Here is a 25327-nt window from a genome sequence, read left to right as displayed (position 1 = left end):
TGCTGGGGATGCGTAATATATTGGGTGTGACTGTCACACAAAGACGTGCAAGTGCATCGAATACGCAGCATTTGAAATAGTTTATAACTAGTGAGAATGCATGGTTCTGACAAGCAGTATATATCACCGGACGAGCGTCTGGTAGTTTGGAGTTTTTATCACACACACGAAGACACTGCATATATATACACGCTAGAAATTTCGTTCGAGAGACGAATAAATTTCATTAGCAAAAAATGCCACCGTCCTCTTAACTATCAGACCCCACCAAATTTCCTCGGAGTTCATTTACCGCCAAGGCTCTAAATGAACTTTGCCGAACTTGCCGCAGCTCCGACAGCCCTGCGCGACATGCATCGTGCTATCGTTCTGTTTCCCGATGACGTGAACTATAAACATCCGTATGCTTTTCTTTGCATACAGCACAGGAGCTATATATCTAGACGATATGCGGAAACGCCAGCCGATGACCGGACATTGCTCGGGGCTTACTCTTGATTACGCCTTATCTATGCGTGGGCTCAGCATGTGCCACGTCAACACAGGGAATACAGAGCTTCAGTACACACAGCGATGACAAAAAGAAAAAAAACAACATTCATGGAAACTACGCCGGCGATGAATGCAATCGAGACGTAAAAACGGCGAATGCGAAACTGACTATACCAACTACACCTGCGACTGTTCCATTCTCCTATAGCATTTAACCACGGCACTTCTATAGCATCGTACGGAATGTTTATAATCATCATTGCTGATAGTAAAAAAGGAGCGCGAAATATAAAAAAAAAAGTACCACGGTACTACACCACATCGCACACCAGTAATTACCGTCGCCTAGCTTGCTGTGAAGCAGTCAGAATTAAAGGAAGAACAAATGGGAATACAAATACGGTAATTACATGATATTTTTCCTTCTTTCGAGGCATTGCCAGCTGATAAAATTTGCACACACTCCGTCCATTGTAGAAAATACCGAAGTCAGAAGTAACTTAATACCAGTGTTAGCGGTAATGCGTTACAGGTAACGTCGTTACCGGTAACGCGTTACTTTTTTCGGTAACTTAGTAATGTACTCACTACAATTTTGGAACTGTAACGGGCAACGTACTTCCGCTAACATTTTTCGGTAACGTAAGGTGCCATGTTACTCGTTACTTTTTCATTCCGAGTGTGCCACATTCCCAGAACTCGTCCCGACGAATTCCTTTGTTGCAGCGTCGGACCAGTGTCGCCTACCAGGCATTGACAAAGAAAGTATGGACGGAATTTAGTTTGGAAGGCGTTGATGATTGAATCTAGTATTGTGCATGACGTGACGTTGAGACAAATAGCTTCACCATGTGCTAGAGTCCGAAGCCATCGCATACAACTATATAGGCAACTAACTATAAGCTCTATGACATTGCTAAAGTTCAGTGCATTTGTACAAGCAATTCTAGCTTAATTAACAGTTTGGGTAAAATCGTCATTTGGCTTAAACGTTTTGTGTGAAACATAAGCGTGAGCTTTAAAATATTATTACTGAGAGTTCCTGCAACAAAAACAAACTGATTATTATTTATTATTGCTGAGTAACGGCAGAGGTAACGTCCGTTACTGTTTTTCGGTAACTGTAACGGTAACGCTTTAATTTTTTTTGTTGGTAACGTAACGCGTTTCTTTCTTGTTGGTGTAACGAGTAACGTATTTTGTTACTTTTTTTTTCGGTAACGGATACAACAATGCTTAATACATACAAATGGCTCAGTAACTGTGGGATAAATAGAACCAGGGTTGCCGCCGACTCTCGAGTGAAATTCGCCACACGACAAGCAAAATGTCACCAAGAGTCACCATTTTTTATTCAGACTTCGCCAAAAAAGGTCACCACTGTGCGTATATGAGTGACGTGTCTATTCCAAATTGTGTATAGCCCCGCAAAGTACGGTACCATCCATAAACCCTAAATCAAGATTGTACACAAAATGACCCGCGTTCACGCGCGCTTATCTTTCGCTGCAGCGCGTACAACACGTAGTACAGACGCTTTGAACCTTGTACCCTTCAGGTCTCGTTTGGATTGTTTCAAATTCTCTTTTTTTTTAATTTTCTTTTTTTTTGGAAGTTTGGAACAAGCTTGATGGTGCATTGCGTAGACTGAACACTGCAGAGTTCGGGACAAATTTTATGCGTTAGTCACATAAATCTGTGCGCACTATTGTTTGTTTCTGTGCTTTCGTTGATTTTTCTGTACCCGCTCCTGCAATGTCCCAGGCATGGGACAGCAGTACTTGTAAATAAATAAAATAAATAAAATATTGAGATTCTTCAATGTCATTCACATCACCCACTCCACCATGGGAACACCGAGAAAGGGCAGGCACGCACTAGCAGCGTCTATGCGCCTCACAACAAAAGTTTGCTACCGCTGAGGACGGGCCGCTTGCCAGCCCTACCCTTGCTTCCGGACTGCTGTTCGTGCTCATGACGACCGTGCCACTGCTCACTTAATCTTTTTCTCTTCTTTTTCTCTTCTTTTCTCCCTTTTCCCTTCCCCGCAGGCACTGCGCCGTGCTCCCGACCGGGTTGCAGAAATTAGGTGCCTTTCTTCATCTTCTAACCACTACCACCACCACCACCACAAAACTTTGTGATGGTTTCAATTGTAGCGAATACAGGATGAAGCAGCCGCTACAACAAGAGAGGGAACAACGTGGGTAGATTTCCCGCGCATTTTGGAGAATTTAGCTGCAGTGGAATCACGAGTCCGATAATCGAAGAACTCAATTACAAAGCAACGGAAATAAACTCGAAGGTGTGTACACACTGCAAGCGTATAACCGTCGCAATGCCCGCACCATGCCGTCTGTGTGGATTACGCTATACTTTCGCCTCACGGTGGTTTCTGAAGGCTGTCGAAGGGAGAGCTTGACTTCTTGGCTTATCCGAAAGGTATACACATAAATAACAAATTTAAACTCAACGTACCGAATTAAGGGGTACTATACAGCAGTGAAGAAGTCGAGGAGCTACTCGCGACAGTTGGAGCTGCGGTCGGAACACGCTGCCTAACGCCCAACTACGTCAGGCTGCGCTGTCCAGCCGGGAAGTGGACGACCGGATCTGGCTGCTTGAACGCGCCAGACGGGCAGCAAGGGACGCAGGAGTCCTGGACTGAGGACCCATCCACAAACTTTCTGCAGAACAGCGCTTGGCAGAACAGCGCTTGGCAGAACAGCTCCGGAGCTAAATAAAGTTTATTCTCTCTCTCTCTCTCATACGCGAAGCATTGAAGACGCTTAAAGCACACAAAAGAATGTAGCATAACATTACCGCTTCGCGGCATGCGAAGCAGTCTAGTGACCTAAATTGCTGGTAGGTTGCTGGCGGACGCAGTGCACCAGTGCCTCCAAGATCTAGGTGAATTGGGATACGCACGAGAAACAGGAAAGACGCACTGAATTGCGCGCAAAATGCGCATTCCACTGGTGGGCGTAAAACTAACACAAATAGCAATAATGTTGTCGCCCATTCGTTTTGAAGACGCCGGGTATATATAGAATGCATAACTCAACCGAGACCTATAAGCCGAAATTCGCCCAATCATAACTACATCTCCACAAGACCCTCAAATCTCATCTCCATAAGCCTCTCAAAAGTAGCCACCAGTGGTAACCCTGAATAGGACAGTGTTCATAGAGTTAGATAATTACCAGTATTTAAGTAATTAAATATTTTCACTGTATTGAAAGGAATATGTGCTATGTTGGCATTGCATAAAGTAACAGAGCTTTTTATTATTTTATTTTACCTCGGTGCATGATAGCTGGGAATCCTCGCAGCCAGGCTGTCTTGTTAAAGTTGAGCTCTGGTCGACGGTGAACATGAATTGACGACCACGGCTGGATATAACTTTATTAACGTTTCTTAATTCCCAGGATCGACAATCTTCACCACGATTCGGTGTTTTGATAGCTATTATACGTAAGTTGATCTGACGACGGTGAGCCCCGTCAACGATCCCGAAGTCGTGCATCGGCTGCTAAAGTACCATACGCCATCAACATTGCACGGAGCACTAAACATATCAATTTGGTTATTATTGGTAGGCAGAAGTTCGCTAGAGCAAGTGACAACGGAAAATCAAGAAGCCATAACCTTTGACTCAGGACTTTATTCAAATAAGTCCAGGGGGAATTCTTTGAGCGCACCCATAATGATAAAGGGTCCACTCAAAGGGTAGGGATCGTAGCCTGCTACAGACACACTGGACACAGCGGGCGGCAGCACTATCGGTTAGCCATCAGAATCATCAGCGTATGCGGCGAGAAGTGGCCCACTAGGCGAAGATACGGCTAGAGCAGAGCGACCGAAGCAGCTTTCCGCCACGAGACGGGGCCAGCCAGACGGCAACGGATCGCGCATTTGCATGCGACAGAGACGTCACAATTCCGTGAGCACAAGAAATGATAGCAGTCACGACAAAAAAAGCAACCGCCGGCGGCAGCGTGACCGAGGTTTCCCCTCGGCAGCAGCGAGGCACCCTGTCCTTGAAGGCTGGCCAAGAGAATCAATCAGGGCCTTTCATCCCGGACGGCCGCGTCCATTAGCGGCACACCAGAGGAGGCCGCCCGCTGACCGATGAACAGCGCCGAGGCGCTGCCATGGCAACAAGCTCTCGCAAACTGTCGGGCCGAGTGCGCGCATCTCTGCGCGGCCAAGTTGCGCGCAGCGGGGCGAAAGCGGCAGCAGACCAGCATGTGGTCATCCAAAACGCTGAAAGTGTTGCACCGACGCAGATCCAAGTCCATCGGGAACATGCGCCACCTTTCGCAGTGCTGCACGCAACTACGAATGTCGCGCGATGTTCCGTACGCAAGCCATATGCCAAGCGAATGGATTCGAAGGATTCCTACCCAAAACAATCTGCGGCAGCACCAGCATGCGAAACTCCCGGTATACGTCGTCCAATGGAGAGAGAAAAATACAAGGAAAGTGCAAAGCACTTCAGCAAACAGACTCATCTTCGTCAAGCGATTCACCGGGAGTACGGATTGATGGAGCCCTTCCGGATTTGCCCTTAACAACTGTTAGAGGCCCAGGTGTCTGAAAGGACTGAGTATCAACATGCCAATGTTCTTATTCATCGGCCACTAAATTTGACGTACGTTCAAACCGTCACAATCTGCCACGTAGATGAGGGTGAGAGAGTTCACGGTGGTTACAGACGTCACACACGACGATACAAAAACAAATACTACTTCTAGCCGCTAGCGTTAATGGCTGAATATGAAATATTGCAAACAAGTTACGGCTACTTACTACGCCTCGGTTCTACATTTCATGACTTGTTAGCAAGGAGCATACACCAACCTAACTTTGGGTAGCCACTGCACGAATTGCCTGCGGCTGCGGTTCATACATCCGCTGAAGGCCTTACTGTAGTAACTCCCAAAGCACGCACCGCACCGATAAGGATGCATTCACGATTAATTAACACGATAGATACGATCCATTCGTAATTTACTTACACATTCATTAGCACTTCAATAGCATTAAGCGCAAGCCGGATTACTGCAAGAAGTGGACATGACCAACCCAATAGACAAAGATGAAAAAAAAAAGAGGTTTCTGTGAGAACACCACAACCCTCCACCTCCCCAGTGGCAAGGACAGAAATTCCGTCACTGAAGACGAACACGGGCATTGACGGAAAAGAACGTATAATAATAATTTAAAAAAGGGAGGGGGGGCTCCTTTGTGCGACGCCTTTAACTCGAAAACTTTTTTCCCCTTCGTTGTGTTGCCCCCCCCCCCTCCCCACTTTCTCCGAACTTTCCCTAGCATCGTGTAGCAGCGAACAACCCTGGCCTGAATGGCTCGGGGTCCCTGAACCAACGCCGAGAACTGTGCTTCCACAATGCACGCGCGACAACCTTGGGAGAACCCCGCGTTCCGAGAGCGGGCGAGTTAGTCGCCCCCCGCGAGCGATTGGGACGCAGAAAATAGAACGAGGAAGGCAGCGTAGGAAGACATCCGCCCGGAAGCAAGCGCTGACATAACACGGTTACCGCCAGCGAAAGTGGGTCCCCCCCTCTCAGCCGCCGATTTCGGGGTCGCCGAGCCACGCTCGAGCGCCCCTCGCAGAGAGGGGGCGCCATCGACCGGCCCGGAGAGCAACGACCCCGCACTTCATCAGCGCGGGCGGCCAATCAATAAACTGGCCGGGGTGTCGCATTCCGGCTGCGACGCCATACAACCCACCTTGGGCCTCGCCACGGCCTGGACCACGCGCGGTTAATGACCCAGAAAGCAGAACGTCTCATTGGTCAACACCACAGCGCTTGGGACTGCCAGCCACAGGCGCCAAGGACGTCAGCGTAACGAGCTGCTTACGCATTCACTGCGAAAGAATACGGAATGCAATGCAAAACTTTTTTACAAATAGCTTGTTTCCGGTGAAGGTGGAGCCCTCAGTCCAGGGCCCCCGTGGCCTTTGCCATCCTGCAAGCTCTGTCAATCAGCTTGGGCTGTTCTTCAAGCTTAGAGCAGGACAGCGCAGCCTCCCACTGCTCCGGTGTTGGTGTACAGTTTCTTGGCACTACCTGTGTGTGTTGGCAGGCCCATGTCACGTGGTAAAATGTGGGGTGTTCTCTGCATAGCGGGCATTTGTTCGTGTATATTCGCGGAAGAAATCACGCAAGAATAAACACGCCACAGAAGTCATCTTGGGATGCCCAATCGGCGAGAGACGGCCGAACGCTTGGCTAACGAATGGGCTCACGGCATGCCTCGGGCCATGACTACGCGAAAAAAAGGAATTTCAGTTCGACGACTTCGCGTCCCACCAAAAACCGAAGCTGGTGCTCTCAAAAATGGCGTAAGATCACGCTGACGTTTAAATTACAATGGACAGACCGAGCGCCGCTTGAATGCACACCAGCGCGAGTGCCACGATGCAAAAAAGGATGCGCCGAATTTGCATCCGTCCACTCATTGCGCGAAATGTGGCTGCGTTTTAAAGAAAAATTTTCCGCACGCTTTAGCACCGCTATTGTAATCACGACTTGAGCACTACCTTATTATAACACGAATAACAAAAATAACATTTAGCGTTTTCAGCCCCAAAAATACGACGTGACCAAGATGCGCCCGCCGCAGCGGATGGTTTTAGAAATCACAACAACCAGAGGGACTTTTGGGTGCATCTAAAACACGGAACTCTACTTCACCCTCACCGAAATGGGTTGTTGTAGTCACTTGCATTCTGATAAAATGCAACAAAAATAACGAGAAAGTACTATTCCCGCCCCCCCCCCCCCGGTTTTTTTTTTGCTCGGCTTTTTGCATTTATTGTACACAATAAATGCATCGTACTTTTGTTATCTATAGATAACGAAAGTACGATGGCTAGTGTGAAAGGAACAAATACTATTAAAAACATACTGACGACCCCAGCTGCGACTATCCACTATATAGGTGGCGGAAGAAAACGAAAACTGAAACAAGACGTGCATATGACGTCAAACAGACTACGCATGATGGAACAAAAACCTGCGACACTGCATCCGAGTTCAATGACGCTATATACTGCGAAATATTTCACGCGAGAAGAATTCAGATTGAAAAGAAATGATTGGGGGGGGGGGTCGGGCAGCGGTTCATTGTACGCTTGGACAGCTGCACCGAAGAGAAAATAGTTGCATAACCTAAAAAATATATATAGCTGAACTTCTACAGACTTGCGATAAGCGACGCGCGAGTGTATAGGACGCGTCAAATGTACAAAACTGGAAAAAAAAAAGAGAATGAATGGGGAATTGTCACGGTCAGCAAATGCTTAGGGAATTCCGTTAAATGGATGTTGCAAACACTCGTCGATTAACACGCTGTCGTTGAACCATAACAACTACGCGAACAAGGGAAAAAAAAAAGAGCGTGATGACGCACCAGGTTGAGGTTTGTTCATCTCGCTCGTACCGAGCAGGCACGCCTTCATGCACCACGATGTTGCTTGCACAAACCCTGTGAAGCCAAAATTTGCAAGCTACAAAACACTCGGAAAACGCGATTTCAGCGTCGTTACTCGAACGGATTTCATCGCGTCAAGTGTTGGCTACAAGGACCGTACATATGTCGCGACTGCGCTGTCGATTACGTCAAAAAATGGCACCCGCCAGAGCGCGCTCTCCAAGCACATAACCGTCATCACCGACTAAACCTTGCGCGGCTTCTTAAAGAACACGCGCCTCAATACTACCGTTCTGAAAAGCCCGAGACTCGGAATAGGGGGCATCGGAGCAATGCAACGCCCCAAAGCCAAAACATGATACCGACGCCGGCAGCGAACATCCAAGAACACAGCGCATCTGCACTTGGATCGCGCTGTCAGCTGGCGCACGTGCAACGTCGACGCGTAAGGTTGCGGCAGCCAGCGTCCTTCGGTGGTGCACGTGCCGGCGGAGAAAACAAGCGACTTAATTGCTCCAAGCCACGGTGAACGGGACCTTTCCTCCTCTCGACGTGTCCTCGCAGCCGAGGCGGCATGCCTGGACGACGCCCGGCGGACAAGAAGGAAAAGTTTGGGCTGCACAGAGCGTGTGAGAAGAGCGATCGCCCCGCTATACGGTGTCAGCAACCGTTGTCAGGTTATCGTCGTGAATCAGACACGCACTGGAGACCGAAATTGCCGCGTGGGTTGTCGCTTATAGAACGTCGACACCGGGGATATCTATTGACGTCACCGCTCCTTGATCTACAGATGCGACGGGTCCTTACAGCAAAGAAGGAAGGAAAAACATTCGAGGTAGCCAACCTCCTCCGAAGCAGCAAGCTCCTTGCACTCGCTTCGAACTTCCGATGATGTTCCTGTTTGATTTTAATTATCGATGCGTTCTTGAAAAAACAAAACAAACAAACAAAAACGGCTTAGCGTCCACAAACTCTGACGCTGCTCCGCCTCGCTCTTCATGCTCTGGCACGCTCCTGTTTCATTTGTGTATGGCTGGACTTGGAAATTATCACGTGACGCCGTTCCTGATTGGTTTCCCTTCTCCACGTCATAGCTAGCAGTTGACGACATGGACAAACAACATGGTGGCTTGACGACACCAACGCAGCTTTACCACGCGCTGACCAACCTGCTTCGTTGTAATAACGACGTCGTTACGGTAACAAGAAGAAGCGGAAGAACCGGCATGTCATGCACGCGGATAACACTAACGTGTGCAATATCACAAAGTTCGCGTCGCACTCCATGTTAGTGTCCCATCGTGGCCGTTTCAGTGACATCTGTGCAAGCCATGTATAGGCATCGTAAATCCACGAAACCGATCACGCCCTACAAAATAAATAAATAAAAAGAAAAAAAGGTAGTAGTACTCGCTAACTTTGGGTGCAGTAATGGTTTGTCACATATTTTACAACCCTGCTAGTAAAGTGCACTTAGTAACGGCGAGGGTGGTTACTGTTACTACCTTTGCCGATACTAACAGCACTTCGTAAAAGCTACTGCACTAGCCATTACTAACTATAGGTCATCATCATCATTAGCCTGACTACGTCCACTGCAGGAAAAAGGCCTCTTCCATGATCCACCAATCAACCCGGTCTTGTGCTTTCCGTTCCCACGATATATACCCGCAAACTTCTTCATCTCATCTGCTCACCTTACTTTCTGTTTCCCCCTAACCCACTTGCCTTTTCTGGGAATCCAGTCAGTTATCCTTAATGATCAGCGGTTATCCTGACTACGCGCTACATGCCCGGCCCATGTCCATTCCTTCTTCTTGATTTCAACTGTCATATTGTTAACCCCAGTTTGTCCCCTGACCCGCTCTGCTCCCGTCTTGTCTCTTGAGGTTACACCTATAGTTTTTCTTTACATCGCTCGCTGCGTCGTCCTCAATTTAACCGTAGGTAGTAAGTTATAAAGATTTTTTTAAGAAAAAAAAGTAGTAATCGATACTACCACGTTCATTTTGCCACATTATTTCTCCGCTGTTATTACTGGTCAAGTTAACGTCCCAATACTACACAACTTCGCGTAATATTTTGTAGCGTGTCATGCACGCGATGGATACGTAGACATGATTTCCTACGCTACAGCGCCAATTAAGCAACCCCCGGAGTATTTACAGCCCCCACTTTGAAGATGTGCCTGGTACGAGTGAGCAGTTGTGTTTCAGGATCAATTATAAAAAAAATTTAACCAAGCGTACTATACCCTACTATCTGATTACGTGCGTTTGGGGACGTAGTAGCACAAGACTTTTGATCAGCCGTATGAAAAAATACCACTTCTATTTATTATAAAACTGCCACAAAAAAGCATCATGTATAGTGGCCGAAAGGCACCGAGTTCACTAACATATAATTTCAATGCATTTGAATGGTTCCTTTTGCTAATACACGTCTACAGTTAGAATGAAATAATAGTTTCGGCGTTTTTGCGTGCCAAAATCACAATATTGTTAGGAGACACGCCGTAGTGAGTGACTCCGGATTAATTCTACCACCTGGCTAATGTTGATCCGCCTGTCATGTTAGTTCATTGTAATATACGAAGCTCGGAGTAATTATCAACTGAAACGCGTGTAGCACTTGCTTATGGTTCATTAAGTTGTACTTCTGCGTTCTGACAATATCAGATGACGCTTACGCATCTCCGTTGCGTAATTTAAATTTTTCTCGTGATCCATGGATATCTTCTGCGCCGCTATTTGGAATAAAGATATGTCTAGACGATTCCATTTCTAAACTAATACAGGAGGTATTACCTACTATTATTTTATTGGATAGAGAACGGCAGGGTAGCAAAAACGTAATAGCGGTGCAAAAATTTTTTACAGTTATTACACGTTAAATGGTTACTGTGTACTAACGTAGGTAGTAAACGGGTAGCAAGAAGTTAGTAATGGTTGAATCTATAGTAACCGTTTACTGAAGTAGGCAATAAACAGGTAGCAAAAGACTCGTTACGGTTTAAGAAAGGTAGTAAGTGCTGCTGTTAGTGCCTATTGGCTTGCACTTGCTACCTTTTTACAAACTTTTTTTTCAAAAGTGCATTCGTGAGCGATCGCTACGCAATGCGCTGCTAATCATACAACATACACACTAAATCGGAGAGAGGTTCACTAATGTACGGAAGTCTCTCTCTCCCTCCCTCCCGTTCCTCCCTCTCTCTGTCTCCCCCTCCCTCCCTCCCCTCTCTCTCTGTGTGCGTGTGTGTGCGTGTGCGTGCGTGCGCGATACGACATTATGCTTGGCATGCAGCGAACGTCGGCTGGCCTTGGAACATATTAGCGTAACATAAAATTAAATGTAAATAAAAAAAATTACGGAAATTTACATAAACGAGGCTGCAGAAAACCTTCAATAAATGAAAGTTTACGGCGCGATTGTTCCGCGCAGCCGATATGAATGCGCTACGAATAGCAAGTATGTGATTTACGTGCACGGTACGCAAAAGGAATGTCATTGTTTTATAGCGTAAATGTTCAAGCATGAATTTTAGGTTATTCAAGCACGGATTTTAGATTTTCTTTCTTGTAGTTACATTAATGAGCCCAACAGACGAGATTGGAAAATAAAGAAGCGAAAAAATGCGCATTCGCTTTTTGTTTGCGGTTTGCCTGCGCAGCGTTTAGAACAGGTGGATTACAGCATATCGATGGAGTGAGTTCTGCGTTGTGTAGTTTTGTTTCAGACAAACAGCAACCACAGAAAAACTAACATTTACACAGTACAGAGTTTTTTTTAACCGAGAAAGCTCTTCGTTTCCTAACAATACGAACAGTCGTGATTACAAAAGTGGTTGTGTGTGTTTGCAGTGAACACCAAGCTGACCGTATTCGTTTTGGTACTGCATGGGCGTGCACTTTGAGGCAACAAATTGGCTCACTTTGTTCAGAATGCACGAGTTGAATGAGAACGATCCTCAGCGTTACTCAGTCATTCAAGCAGTCGGAAGTGACTCAGAAAGACCGAGTGGAGGCGCGTTAAAAGAAATAAAAGAAATGGCACGTCGCCTGCAACTTGGTTTGATGATGAAGCCGCGGCACTCGGCCACCAGCTGCACGAGTGGCGCCACGGTACACGTACACACGCCCATCATCAACTCGGAGGGGGGCGCTTGCGAGGTATGATGCATGGCTGCAGCGTTTCTGCGAAAGCGTGCCACGGACGAGGTCCGCCATGTTTATAGAAAAGAAAAAAGCCCGCACCCAATTAGACGGCATGCGCGATTGAGACGGATAGGGCGAGCCGAGACGCGCGCTGTTGTGTGGACGACAGCCGCGAACGTGGCCGCATCGAGCTGGTTTGAAAGGCGTCACTTGGCACAGTGCTCCTGCATGCAAGAGAGCAAGGATGCGCTCAGATTTATGCGAGGGCGTTAACACGGTGCCTCATCGCGCAGCGTGGTCATTGAGAGTTCCAGTCTTAAAGCGCGTTATGCCCGCTGGGCTCCTTTTAATTGAAAAGCAAAGAATGCCACCAAAGCATTCCACTGTACTCGGCTGCAGCTAGGCATTCTCGCGAAATTCCTGACGTCGGACTGTTTCTTTTTTTTTTTTCCCCCTTAGAAGTTTCGCATCTCGGCGCAACGCAGCGCGAGACGTGCGGTCCAGCCAAGGGCAACGGAAGCGCGAAAGGAGGCGCCTTCGAAGGCACGGGATAACGTGACCGGAGGTATCCGATGCAGCCGCACCAGACGACGGGCCAAAGTCACGTAGGACGAACAGGTTCGCCTCGCTCCCTCTGTTCGCACGAGCAACGCGAACCGCCGGTGACGTCAGTCTCGAAGACGCGCTCGCCGGCCTCGCCCCCGCGGAGTCGTCTGTCGGCGCATTGTCGCGTCACGAGCCGACCGTGCCTGGTTCCCACAGCGACGGACACAAGAAACCGCGATCCCGCTCACGGGATCTCGGATTCGCCTACATCCGCCGGCACGGCTGTCGTCTATTGGACGAAAAACGGCGCGCCATCCTCGCCGCTTATAGGACGACGCCGGATCACGGGGCAACGCGAGCGAACAGATTCCAGGGAGGGAAGAAATGCGACCATCGCACTACCAGCCCTGCACATAGTGCATAACTGTAAGATTCAACCAGCTGATATAGATAGATAATATACCGCAGCCGGAAGTAGTACATAGTTGCTCATCAATACATTAAGGCGCCTTCCTCATCCCATTGGAAACAAACTGGTTGACCGAGTCTATACGGCCCGTATGAACTGGTGTTTCACAAACCGATGCCATGGGTTGATTGCTCGACCGGCGGCCGATGAACTTTAACCATCTCTGTATTGCCCGTCTGAGTACAACATTCGCATATAAATCGGGGCGTGCGCGTTTGTGTGTGCGCGTGTGTGTGTTGAATTCCTTCCACGTAATACAGATGTGGCGGCAAGAATTTGAGAGCTCAAAACGTCACATATATTTCGTTCACTGTGCCACGAAGCGTTGCGCAATCACTGTGATTGACGAATGTGAATGAAGCAAAGTCTTTCGACCCCAAACGACCAGTTAATTGTACATTTTACTAGCTAGCTCAAATACGGACATTCAGACAGCCATACCTGTCTGAACCCAGGCACGGGTCGCACACGATTGTTACCTACGCATACAAATAAACTAGAACGAACAATTTTTTTTAAGCAGTGCGTGTTGTGACAAAACAATGAGATGACACAAGCCACCTCGAAACATTAACAAAAGTGCTCATAAAGGTGTTAGAATACGGCATCCCGTGATCGAAACAATTAGACCGTGGAATATCAGACTATGCAGGCTGTGCCGCAAAGGCATTGCATTGCTGAGGTTGAGGGACTCGATCCCGGCTGCATTTTGATCGGCGAAAGATTAAAAAAAAATAAACGATCGGGCACTGACGCACCTGGTGGTCAAGATTCATCCCGCGAACACGGTCCCTCTTAATGATAACGTGGTTTTGGATTTTATTCTTTTCTTCGTTTCGTAACGCTATCAACAGAGATGAAGTTAGCAACAAACAGGGTTTTGTCGTGAGCAAACTTTGTATGTCACTCAGATGACTAAACCGCATCATAGCGGCGTGACGTAAGCATGTAACCCCCCTAATGCCAGGAAAAGAACGAAGAGGAAAAGAGCGGCTATTACGAAAGCGCGCGAAACTTTTTCGCGCACACCTGGCAGCAGCAGCCCACTTTCGAGCGCGGCGCAATTACCTCGACCCCCTTGGAGGCGTTTTTCCGGCGTTGCTTTTTATAGAGCGCGAGGGGGGGCGCGGCCGCGGAGTGACAGTGCGCCCCCTCGCGGTGGCCGCGCAGCATGTCACGCCGCGGCCTTTCACGGAGCGAAGCTTCCTGACGTGGCCCCGTTTCGCCCATGCCGGAACGATCCGCTGGTCAGACACGATGACGCGCATCTTGTAAGCCGCATTTTCCGCCCGCGTTTTTTTTTCTCGGTCGCCGATGTACGCTGCGTCCAGCGTGACCAAACGGGAGGAAAACTGTCCACGTGTATTGAGCCGCCTCGAAGGATTCGTCGTGCCCCCAGAGACACCAAACGTGACTCTTTATTGCACAAAGCATACAGAAACAAGGGTCGGTTGGATATTACGAGCGTCCCCTTTGAACCGTCACGGATGCCGCCCAGATTGGATTCCAGAGCTTTAGAGAGCGCCTGTTTTTCAATTTTTCGTGATGTGGGTTCGAGGTAGTTGGTACTCCATCATGAACATTTTTTTTTTTCGATTTTGCGCGAGAAGTAGTTGGCCACGTTTCATGTTATTATTTATTTATTTTATTTATTTATTTAGAAATACTGTCAACCCTCTATTGAGGGTCATTACAGGAAAAGTACGACACACTGTACAAACAAATTGGGGATATAACTATACATCTGCCAATGATAAACCAGGTATACATATATACAAATCCGTGAAAGCTCTGCATTCCAAACGAAAAACTAAAAAAACACACACTCTGATTCGCAATGCAACGAATAACAATCGCAATAATATTTACAATAAATCACATAGACCCTAAAAGAAATGAACTGTCTCAAAACGTATGTACAGTGTCATTTTTTTTTTTTTTTTTGTGAAAGGGAACACCAAGCCTGCGGCTGCTGGCAGCGCGTTAGAGCGGGAGCAAGAGCAACCACCGTCTCTTTTCGCGTCATCTCACGGCGAGGAAAACAACCATTCGTTGATGATATGGAACCAGATGCACGATTGCGATACCCTCTCCCTTCGAGGCGAGTATTCGAGTGCCAGTAATCGCCTTGCAGGGGGACGTTTTGCCGTTTGACATCAGCAACCACTGGTTGTTTTGCTCGCCGCCAGATGACGCGAAAAGAGAGACTTTGCTTGCCCTTGCGCCCGCTTGAACGCGCTGCCAGCAGCCGCCGGAGCGCGCAGGCCACGGGCTCACGTGTTCCCTTTCATAAAAATTGACACTGTACATACCCTATGTACGGACTGGGTTTCTCTTTCACCACTGTATGGATACAGCGACCTGCTGTTTTTTTTTTTCTACACGCCTCGCAAGTGTTCTGGGTTGAAACAGTAGTGCGCTGCCCTTTAAATCACCCTAAAGCCTTCCTGTGTTGATTTAACGTTTTGCTGTTTGACATTTCACATTATATACACTGCAGCCGATTATAGGGCTACAGCAGCAGCACTCGTATAAAAATGGCAGCGGCGCATGTAGACAGAAACACTAAAATGCAACGAAATGTCAAACAATATAAGAGAGCTGTACGACTTCTAAAAATTTAAAGATAGGCAAATGTCCGACAGCAACAGGCAATAAATTGCAACGCCGAATAACGAGATGGATGAAATGAGCGTTGAAATTTGGTCTGCATTTACAGTCTGTGGTTGTCCTACTACGAGACATAAGGGCGAAATGGTGAAGGGAGCATTCGTGGATGCTCAGTTCGAGCGAACTAAATTCATCAGACTCGTCAACTCGACGTCGCGATCATGCGGGTACCCCTGCTTACACTCCCGACCTCACTTGGTGGCTGGGCCCTGCGTCACTCTAGTGGAAACAAGAAGCCAGTTGTTGGAGTAGCGACCATTATTATCCCATACACGTCAGACTGCACACGGATAATTGATTGATATGTGGGGTTGAACGTCCCAAAACCACCGTATGATTATGAGAGTCGCCGTAGTCGAGGGCTCCGGAAATTTCGACCACCTGGGGTTATTTATAACGTGCACCCAAATCTGAGCACACGGGCCTACAACATTTCCGCCTCCATCGGAAATGCAGCCGCAGCAGCCGGGATTCAATCCCGCGACCTGTGGGTCGCGGTATTATTGTCTGTTGGCATTATTGACAATATTCTCTGTTAGATCTCATTATTAATGTCAAAACACGGAAAAGCGAGCCTTTACGTATACACTTCTTTCCCTTATTCATTAACGAGGGTCTCGTACTGGCAGACTTGGTGCCTTAGGTTGTATACGAGGGACTATTGGTCAGCTGCCAGGTCGTAATAATTTCACGTGTTACGTGACGCCGAACAGGCTAATAAAGAGTGTGCCACACTCACCTCCATGGCTATAGGTGGCGCTGACTGACACTCTCACGTTTAAATTCACGTGTATAAACCCAATAAAGTGGCTGGGGGGATAGCCGCCGTGGTATAGCTAAGTGGTGGAGCATCGAACGCGTTATTCGAAGGTCGCAGGTTCGGTTCCTGCCAACGACAAGTTATCTTATCGCCCACTTTTCTTTCTTCACATTTACTTTAGAATTCGGTTTAATAACTCTCCCTATACTTTCCTTGGCATTATTGTCTGTTAGATCTCATTAATATATATATATATATATATATATATATATATATATATATATATATATATATAATCACAGACTGAGCGTATCGCTGACGAGGGGTTCCTATTCCACACATTGTCTGGCCGAGCAGCGAATAACCTTAACAATGGCGGGGTATCGACTGATATTTTACGCTATTCGGACGCGTGTTTACTATCGAATTCCCCCAATCCGGGCGACTTGTGCAGTAATTTATAACACGTACCGCTACACGCCCGTTCTTTGCATGGGTTGACCTTCTCCTGATCAGCACCCGGGGTCCTTGCTATAATATAGTCCAGCTAGGCGTATAGCAAGCAATGGTGGCTAATGATGGGACAGAACGGCCCACTCATAGCAATATGGGTCAAGTCTATTCATGGGATAAAAACGCTCACAAACCACGCCATCACAGGATTTTAAGGCGTTATATTTACAATGGGAATACGGTGTACATCCGAGACCGACACACCTCATACCAAAGCGCAGCCACTGATCTGTTGACGACGGGCGACAGTGTACGTTGTTGATGCAAATCAGCGCCGACATGGTTTATAAAGACCTGGAAGAGGGAGTCGGTGAAAGGGCAGGGGCGTGGAAGTATCGACAAATACATATTAAAATGGCACCGAAGCCGAAAACCAAGACCACGTGGTATACGTGTATATGTTGAATCAGTTGTGTGGGTCTGTGGAGAGGCGCGACTTGACAAGCAAAACACATTTAGTGTAAATAACGTGCTCGTTATTCTGTAAATACAGATTCCCACAGTAAGCGGACCGTTGGATGTAGCATATTGCGCCCACGTAATTTTTTCGTCCCCCGCCGCGGTGGTATAGTGTCTAAGGTATTCGGCTGCTGACCCGCCGGTCGCGGGATCAAATCCCGGCTGCGGCGGCTGCATTTCCGATGGAGGCGGAAATGTAGGCCCGTGTGCTCAGACTTGGGCGCACGTTAAAGAACCCCAGGTGGTCCAAATTTCCGGAGCCCTCCGCTACGGCGTCTCTCATAATCATATGGTGGTTTTGGGACGTTAAACCCCACATATCAATCAATCAATTTTTTCGTTCGCCGAATTCCACCCAGTTAATTTCATTAGTTCTCGCTTTCTTTTATTCATCGCATCGCTTTGAGGATAAAAGGAAAAAGCAAAAAAATGTACATTCTAAAGTATAATAATAATAATTGATCGAGTTTAACGTCCCAAAACCAGCATATGATTATGAGAGACGTCATAGCGGAGGGCTCCGGAAATTTCGACCCACCTGGGGTTCCTTAAGGTGCACCTAAATGTAAGTGCATGGGCTTCGAGCAGCCTCACCTTCATCGAAAATAAGGCCGCCACGGCAGAGATTCGACCCCGCGACCTACAGGTCACCAGTCAAGCGTCACGACAGAGTTTGTTTTTCCTGATGATGACTCATGTTCGTAAAGTTCGATTTTTTGATGTTCCCTATGATGAGGACAGCAATATGTGTTTCGAAAAGTAGACTTGTCTTCTGTGACTTGACTTCTGTGAATAGCTTCCAAGACAAGACACGCAAATCCAAAAATGTCCAAAAATCAACACATAAGTACTGAAACTATATTACACCTGGTGCAATAAAAGCCGTGAAAATTTCGTAAAAGATAATGTTGAGATTCGGCTTACAAAGTTTAACATGGGAAGCAGAATGATCAATTTACCCTACTACAAGTCCCGCTGAAATGAAACTACATAAAAAAACAGTAGATTCGAACTCGCACAATGATCGACGAGGTCTCGCTTCAGTCGCGCATCGAGTTTTTTTTGTTTTTTTAGTTTTTTCTTCTTTCGACGGGATGAGCCACGTGTACACACGTTGTTACGGACAAATGCCGCGTCGTGTCGTGCCGCAATTTCCTCGTAGTGCGCGGCCGGGCCGAGCTGACCCGAACGACGAGAGGCTTCACGCCGGATCCACACATTCATTCCTGCGCTGACAAAGAGTGCGGCGCCGGAAAGCGTCGTGGCCCAGAATGAGGGGCGAGGCCGAAATTGAGTCTGGCCGGCCCTGTCGGACGCCCACCAGCGACTGCTGTCCGAGAGGACGTGGCGCGGCCAAAGAGCGCCTGGCCTCGTTCTGGCGCCGCTGCGCCGAGAAAGGTAGCCCCGCCCGGGGGAGAGACTCTTGACCCACTTGGCCGCGGCCGTTATGTAAAACGGAGAGGAAACCCCGCGGTCGCCCGGAACCTTGAGATGGCGCGGAAGGGGTGGCCCGAGATTCTCTTGGTTGAACGCTGTCGCACGTTGTATCTCGCTAAGAACTACCGGCTGAGAGCTCGAAGGGAGAACGACCGATGAGCGACTCCTGCGCAGCCAGCTGGGAGTGAAGCTCGTAGAAAGAAGTCACGAAAACGAACGTACGAAACATTTGGCAATGTAATGTCCGATGTCAGTGGACGTTCAGAACAAGATGGTCAAAATTTCCGGAGCCCTCGATCCACCACGGCGTCCCTCATAATGGTATCGTTGTTTTGGAACGTGAAACCCCAGACATCATTACTAGCAAACAGGTCCTCTAGCGCGCTATTACGGAGCATAGGCGAAATCCGCTTCCTCATCCAGACTCCATTTACGAGAAGAGGCGACAGGAGGATAGCCGCGATGCACGCACAGCAGGCTCGACGAAGGCACCGTTGCTACCCTGCTGTAGTGGCCTCACTTCTGCCGTGCAACTTAACAATGCGTTATTTGCGCTATAGATGTTTTTTTTTTTTCAAATTGCCTTTATAGCGAGTGCCACTACTTGTTGTAACATTCGCGTACAAGACCATATTACGCGCACCGAAATATCAGTACACAGTTTCCATCGCCACTCACGTAAGGCTGTCACGACGAGGGAAACCAACCCGAAACCACGAGCTCGCAATGAAAACGACTGTAGCTGCTTCATTTTATAGCGCTCAGTGGTTCTGCACAGTGGGGGGAAAAAAGCCCCCTCCCCCCCCCACGCTTCGAGACGTAAAGCAGGTCGTGCAGGCGGGATAGCGCTTCCGACATACTACAGCACGCTTCCGCACGTCTGCGCTTCAGCCGGAAGTTGCAGCTCGGTCTGAACATTTCCTCGCAGGCCTTCTAAGAGAACTATCCCAATCCGCTCGCCACCAACGGGTGCAGCAAGCAGATTGTCCTGTGTCCCAGTCGAATTTGCGCTACTACGCCTTATGTTAAAACGGCGCCAGCAGCCCAAAAAGCGGTCCGAACAGTTTTGCACGCATGTCGCACGGGCCGGAATCGCGAGAGGAAAAACGAGTTTTGTCGGAAACGTCGAAAAGCCCCCCCCCCCCCCCTCAACATTAGCCACACTTTCCGAACGGGCCGCAGTTGTTTTGAAACGAAGCAGAGGCTGAATGTCTAAAAAGTCCGAATTCCCAAACGAGACAGACTTTGCCCCGCCGCGGTGGTCTAGTGGCTAAGGTACTCGGCTGCTGACCCGCTGGTCGCGGGATCGAATCCCGGCTGCGGTGGCTACATTTACACTTGGAGTCGGAAATGTTGTAGGCCCGTGTGCTCAGATTTGGGCGCACGTTAAAGAACCCCAGGTGGTCGAAATTTCCGGGGCCCTCCACTACGGCGTCTCTCATAATCATATGGTGGTTTTGGGACGTTAAACTCCACAAATCAATCAATCAATCAATCATTTTGTACCAGGACCTGCCTTTGAGTAAACATCCATTAACGAGACTGTTTGAGAAACACTGAGCTTTGTGAGAAATTTCGCCCCGAGAAAGCACGTTGCCGTGGCAATCATGTCATTTTGCCGCGCGAAAACAAATCAAATAGATGAAATGTAACAAAATATAAAAAAGCTAGACGGGCTCTACATAGCAACTGTATAATGCGTCATGCTGGTTTCCCGCTCAGAAGCAGGCGCAGTCGAGGCGGTGGATGTTTGAGCTACCATGAATCGGCTCATTATTAGTCATTAGTTCCAGCGAGTAACCGGTGACGTGTCTTTGGCAGAGGGCTGAGACGCAAAGAAGAAAAAAAAACACGAAAGAAATGAAACACGACAGAACGACGCAGCAAGGTAACGTGTTTGAAAGGTTACATTAAAAAAAAAAAAGGGCGGACGGTCACCTTCAATCCTAGGAACACAGCACTGTACGAGGCAACGGGAATCGAGCAGTGCCGAGCAAGCGTGACAGGACGAGGAAAGGAGGCCACGAAAAGTGGACGCGCGCTCCATCGATTGGCGCAGTGTGTGTACCTGTGGCCCAGGTGCGCGCCAAGGCGTCGGCGATGAATCACCGTCGGCACGGGGGGGGGGGGGGGGGAACCCGGAAACAACGCGACGCACTGCTTCACCGCGGAGCCGTGCCGTCGAACTTGTACGTCACGCCCCGAAGAAAACGGAAAACAAAGGGGCGAGCAATGTCACGCACTCTCGCCAAGGGAGGAGACAGCACAGACACGTCACACACTTCTGCGTACAGCTACCCGCAGCAGCCACACGTGTACACACACTTGCGCAGCTCGGCAGGCAGAAAACGGAGGGACGCCACATTCAGGCCACCTGTGGAAATGTGTCGCCGAGCGGAGGAGCCACGAACAACGCGGAAAACGCGACGCACAAAACGGAATATTGTTTACAAGTGCGGGTGCTCCATGCATTTGCATAAGTTAGTACACGCAGCCTGGAACATTTAAAATGTGGCGAGCATAGGCGCGTCCTCGCTTGCGCGGAGAGAGGGTAAGTTGCGGTTTCAAAGGAATGGCAGTCACGTAAGCCTTGCCATCACTGACGTAGCGAAAAGCACGACCTCTTCTCAACCCGAGAGGCCGGCTGAAGGATCCCTTGCTTACGCACCAAAGCGCAACGCGGTGCGTGACCTTCATTTGCCCTTGAGGACGCGCGGCACTCGGGCTACCGCAATGCGAGCGCTCGTTGCCTTTTAAACGACGTCGCACACTCACCCGCTCTCAAGCGATGACCCCTTCTCTGTCGCTACAGTACACATTTATTTTTTTCCTTCGATAACCCTAGGCTTGCAGAGTTACGGCACACAGAGAGAGCAGAATGCCCCATTCACATGCATAATGGACCCGAAGCGCCGCGCTGAAAAGAAACGTAAATTAGGTTAGTGGAAGTCTTGTGTATTTATTTCTCTCAAACCATCGAATATGTTTACGCTCCTTTTTCACGATCCTCACCAGTTTCTTTCTGATATCCCCTCGCGTTCGTTTCGAAAACGCGGCCATTTCAAACTTGGGCTAAAGTGTTGAAAACAACAGCAACTACAAGAAGTTGCTAAGGAAGAGATCCGGAGTGTGGGGGACCAGCACGAAAGAACAGTGGACACAAACGACCAAGCACGGAGACCTTGAGATGGCGCACAGGCCCATTTAAGACGAACGCGCGCGGAAACTGTTCGCTGATATAATTACGCGTCACTCAGACATATACGAGGCCGATTTGGGGGAAAAAAAAGTTTGCCCACTCAAACACTAACTCAGTAAAATAATGTATTTAGCATTCAACTCGCGGCCATAGGCGGACTGTATACTGGTCGAATGTATACCGTATATTTATACACGTCACAAAACGAAATGCGGGCTTTCCGCAAAGCACACGCCCGACAGAATCCAGAGCACGTGCTGTTTACATTCCGCACATGACGAAGCACACGGACGCTTTCCAACGTAGTTTGATGAATGTGCAAAGGCTATAGCCTCGATGAAAAGAACCGAACCATGTTTAGATAGTAAACAAGGCCGCGCAGTTAGAGGCCGGGCGGTGTTCGGCATCGCCTGATGCACACCGCGTTTCCTCCAAGACTATTCAGCAGAGCCCGGCGGGGCTCGGACCGTAGGGGAAGCACGGGGCCGGTCAATTACAGGCACACCAATAACCAAACACGACGAGCACACATCGGGGCGAAGCGCGAAACCGAAAAGAGAAAGAGGAAAAGGCCCCGCTTGCGCAACCCGTTCATTGCGTGCCACAGCGGGCGCGAGGGGGCAATAAATTCTCGTCGGCGACGCGATAAGCCGACGTCGGGAAGAGCGCAGGCAGCGCCCCCACGAGAGGGGCCAGCAGCGCGTTTTTTTTTTTTTTTTTGGCAGTTCCCCGAAGGCCCGCATATTTGGCCAGCAGAGGGCCGTTTGTCTGTAGACCATTTTACGGAGGGGTTCCAGTGCCGCCAAACGAACAGAGTTGCGGTATATATATATATATATATATATATATATATATATATATATATATATATATATATATATATATATATATATATATATATATATATATATATATATATATATATACGCGTGGAAACTTTTCAGTCGGTGCATACGATGTTCCGTGACCTCCTAATTCATATCTTAATATACAAAAACAAAACAAAAAAGCACGTCAAACAGGCCAAGATGGCGGCGCCCATATCTGCCCCAGGTAAAATAGACCCGCGGTAGCCTGAAGACACCAGGAAACTCCTGCGCAATTCGTGTGACACTCAAAAGGCTTCGGACAAACGATGCGCGCTTAACATTGCCAACATTGGTTGATTGATTGATTGATATGTAGGGTTTAACGTCTCAAAACCACCACGTGGTTATGAGAGACGCCATAGTAAAGGGCTCCGGAAATTTAGACCACCTGGGATTCTTTAACGTGCACCCAAATATCAGCACACGGGCATCATCCGCCTCGATCGGAAATGCAGCCGGGATTCGATCCCGCGACCTGCGGGTCCGCAGCCGAGTACCTTAGCCACTAGACCACCGCGGCGGGGCTTGCCAACAATGGCGACATGTATGCGTCGTACGCCAATAACTACTGAAAGGGCCTTTATGTACTGGTAAAATGTTTCTGCGAAGCAGCCCACAGAACCCAACAACTGACGTCGAAGCGACATTTGCACGGACCGTCTCGTCAGCCCACGGTGCACTATAGTTTTGCGCTTCGCGAATTAAAAAAATAACAATAAAACAGCGGCGATCAGTTCGCTCACATATTCGCGTGCGCGCGATAACTTCCAGATGTTTGTGAACGTCTGGATTGGACGAACATAATATATGCATGTTCTGCCGCAGGTGCGTAGGAAAAAGATTTAAAAGAAAAAAGGTGCTCTATAGAGTGACGCTTAGCAGAATCACCAGCGGCTATATGATAGTAAAAAAAGGGAAGGGAAACAAGGTATAAGGTTAACGCAGGAGAAGTAGAGGTGTCAAGACAAAACTGACTACGGCATGGACGGCAAAGAAGACCTCTATTGCAAACTAGCACGAACAAGTGACACATCGGAAGATTCATGAGAGAGCAGAACTGCTCGGTCCTTCGAGCGAAGGCTGCCAGATGTGGGCGGACGCGCAGATCGCCGTGGAACACGGGGGGGGGGGGGGGGCACGCCAAATATATACACCAAGAGCCGATCAATAAAAAAAAAAAAAAGGTACAGCAAGCATTCAAACATTCGAGCGATCACTGAAAGGTGAAATTCGTTACGTCGACATGTTCCAGCAACCTACAGAGAATAGAAATTCTGAAACACGCTGAAAAAAAAAACAAAAAAACAGGCATCACCCTTGTAACCTTCAACCAAGTCGACAAAGTAGTTCAGAAGCGCACATTGCATTACGCCGGTCGCTTTCTGTAACGATATGCGCAGCATCGACACTGGCTGGAGTCAAGTTCCTCTGAGCAACATATCAAGCGTACGAGGTTGTCGTGATTACAGGCTCTTGGTGCTGGATTGAATGCTTATCCCTATCGGAAAAATTGCCATGGTGGATACTGGAAAACATGGTGGGCGTAGTGGAAATAATAGTGGGCGTGGTGGAAATTATGGTGGATATGCCGGGACATACTGGGTGGTATGGTGTACAGAAGATGGGTAAAGTGGAAATGGTGGTGGAAAGTAGCGGCCAGGTAGTGGGCAATCATGGGACACTCTGCCCACCATTGCGATAATGCTGGGAAGCCCTAAGCATATGGTGGGTAGTGCTTATTATGGTGGGCCACATGGTGTACCAAGCTGAGAAACTCTTCCCACCATTGCGATAATGCTGGGAAGCACTAAGCAGATGATGGGTGCTGCTTGTTATGGTGGACCACATGGTGTACCAAGCTGAGAAGCTCTGCCCACCACAGCGATAATGCTGGGAAGCACTAAGCAGATGATGGGTGCTGCTTGTTATGGCGGGCAATTTGTATAGTGTACCAAGCTGGGATCTGTACACTACATGTTCTACCACCATGATTTCCAGCAAAGGTTAGGCCTACCGACCGAGCCCGTACAATTGTGTTATCCGTGCTTCTGGGTTTCAGACTACACGATTTCGACGATTAAGAATGACAATACAGCGCAGCCATGGCATCAATTAACCTAAATGAAGCATTTTTCATTGTGTATGGTGTTTGCTCAAGAAGTAACAAACATTGATGCGACGCGATTCAAGCACTCCCAGAGAACGTACGTCTGTTCTCACCGGCACTCGCCGGCACTTCTCTAGCTTTTGTACGAGAACTCAGACATGGAAATTCGTATGCTTGGGGAACCAATATGA

At 48.3% G+C, this 25327-nt stretch overlaps 1 protein-coding gene and 1 long non-coding RNA gene across 5 annotated transcripts in view; one reads left to right on the top strand and one right to left on the bottom strand.

The window, feature by feature from the left end:
- Window positions 1-3260, top strand: part of LOC142775027 (uncharacterized) — a 32996-nt gene extending 29736 nt beyond the window's left edge. Inside the window, exon 2 of the long non-coding RNA XR_012886647.1 lies at window positions 2544-3260. This is a non-coding gene — a long non-coding RNA (uncharacterized LOC142775027). The remainder of the gene's footprint in view (window positions 1-2543) is intronic.
- Window positions 1-25327, bottom strand: part of LOC119175870 (uncharacterized) — a 273943-nt gene that overhangs the window by 175410 nt on the left and 73206 nt on the right. The window lies entirely within an intron of this gene.

Source organism: Rhipicephalus microplus, chromosome X (assembly GCF_043290135.1).
Source record: "Rhipicephalus microplus isolate Deutch F79 chromosome X, USDA_Rmic, whole genome shotgun sequence".
NCBI classification, from domain to species: Eukaryota; Metazoa; Arthropoda; class Arachnida; order Ixodida; family Ixodidae; genus Rhipicephalus; species Rhipicephalus microplus.
Note: the sequence above shows the minus strand (reverse complement) of the source record. Positions and strands in the feature narration are given on the sequence as shown.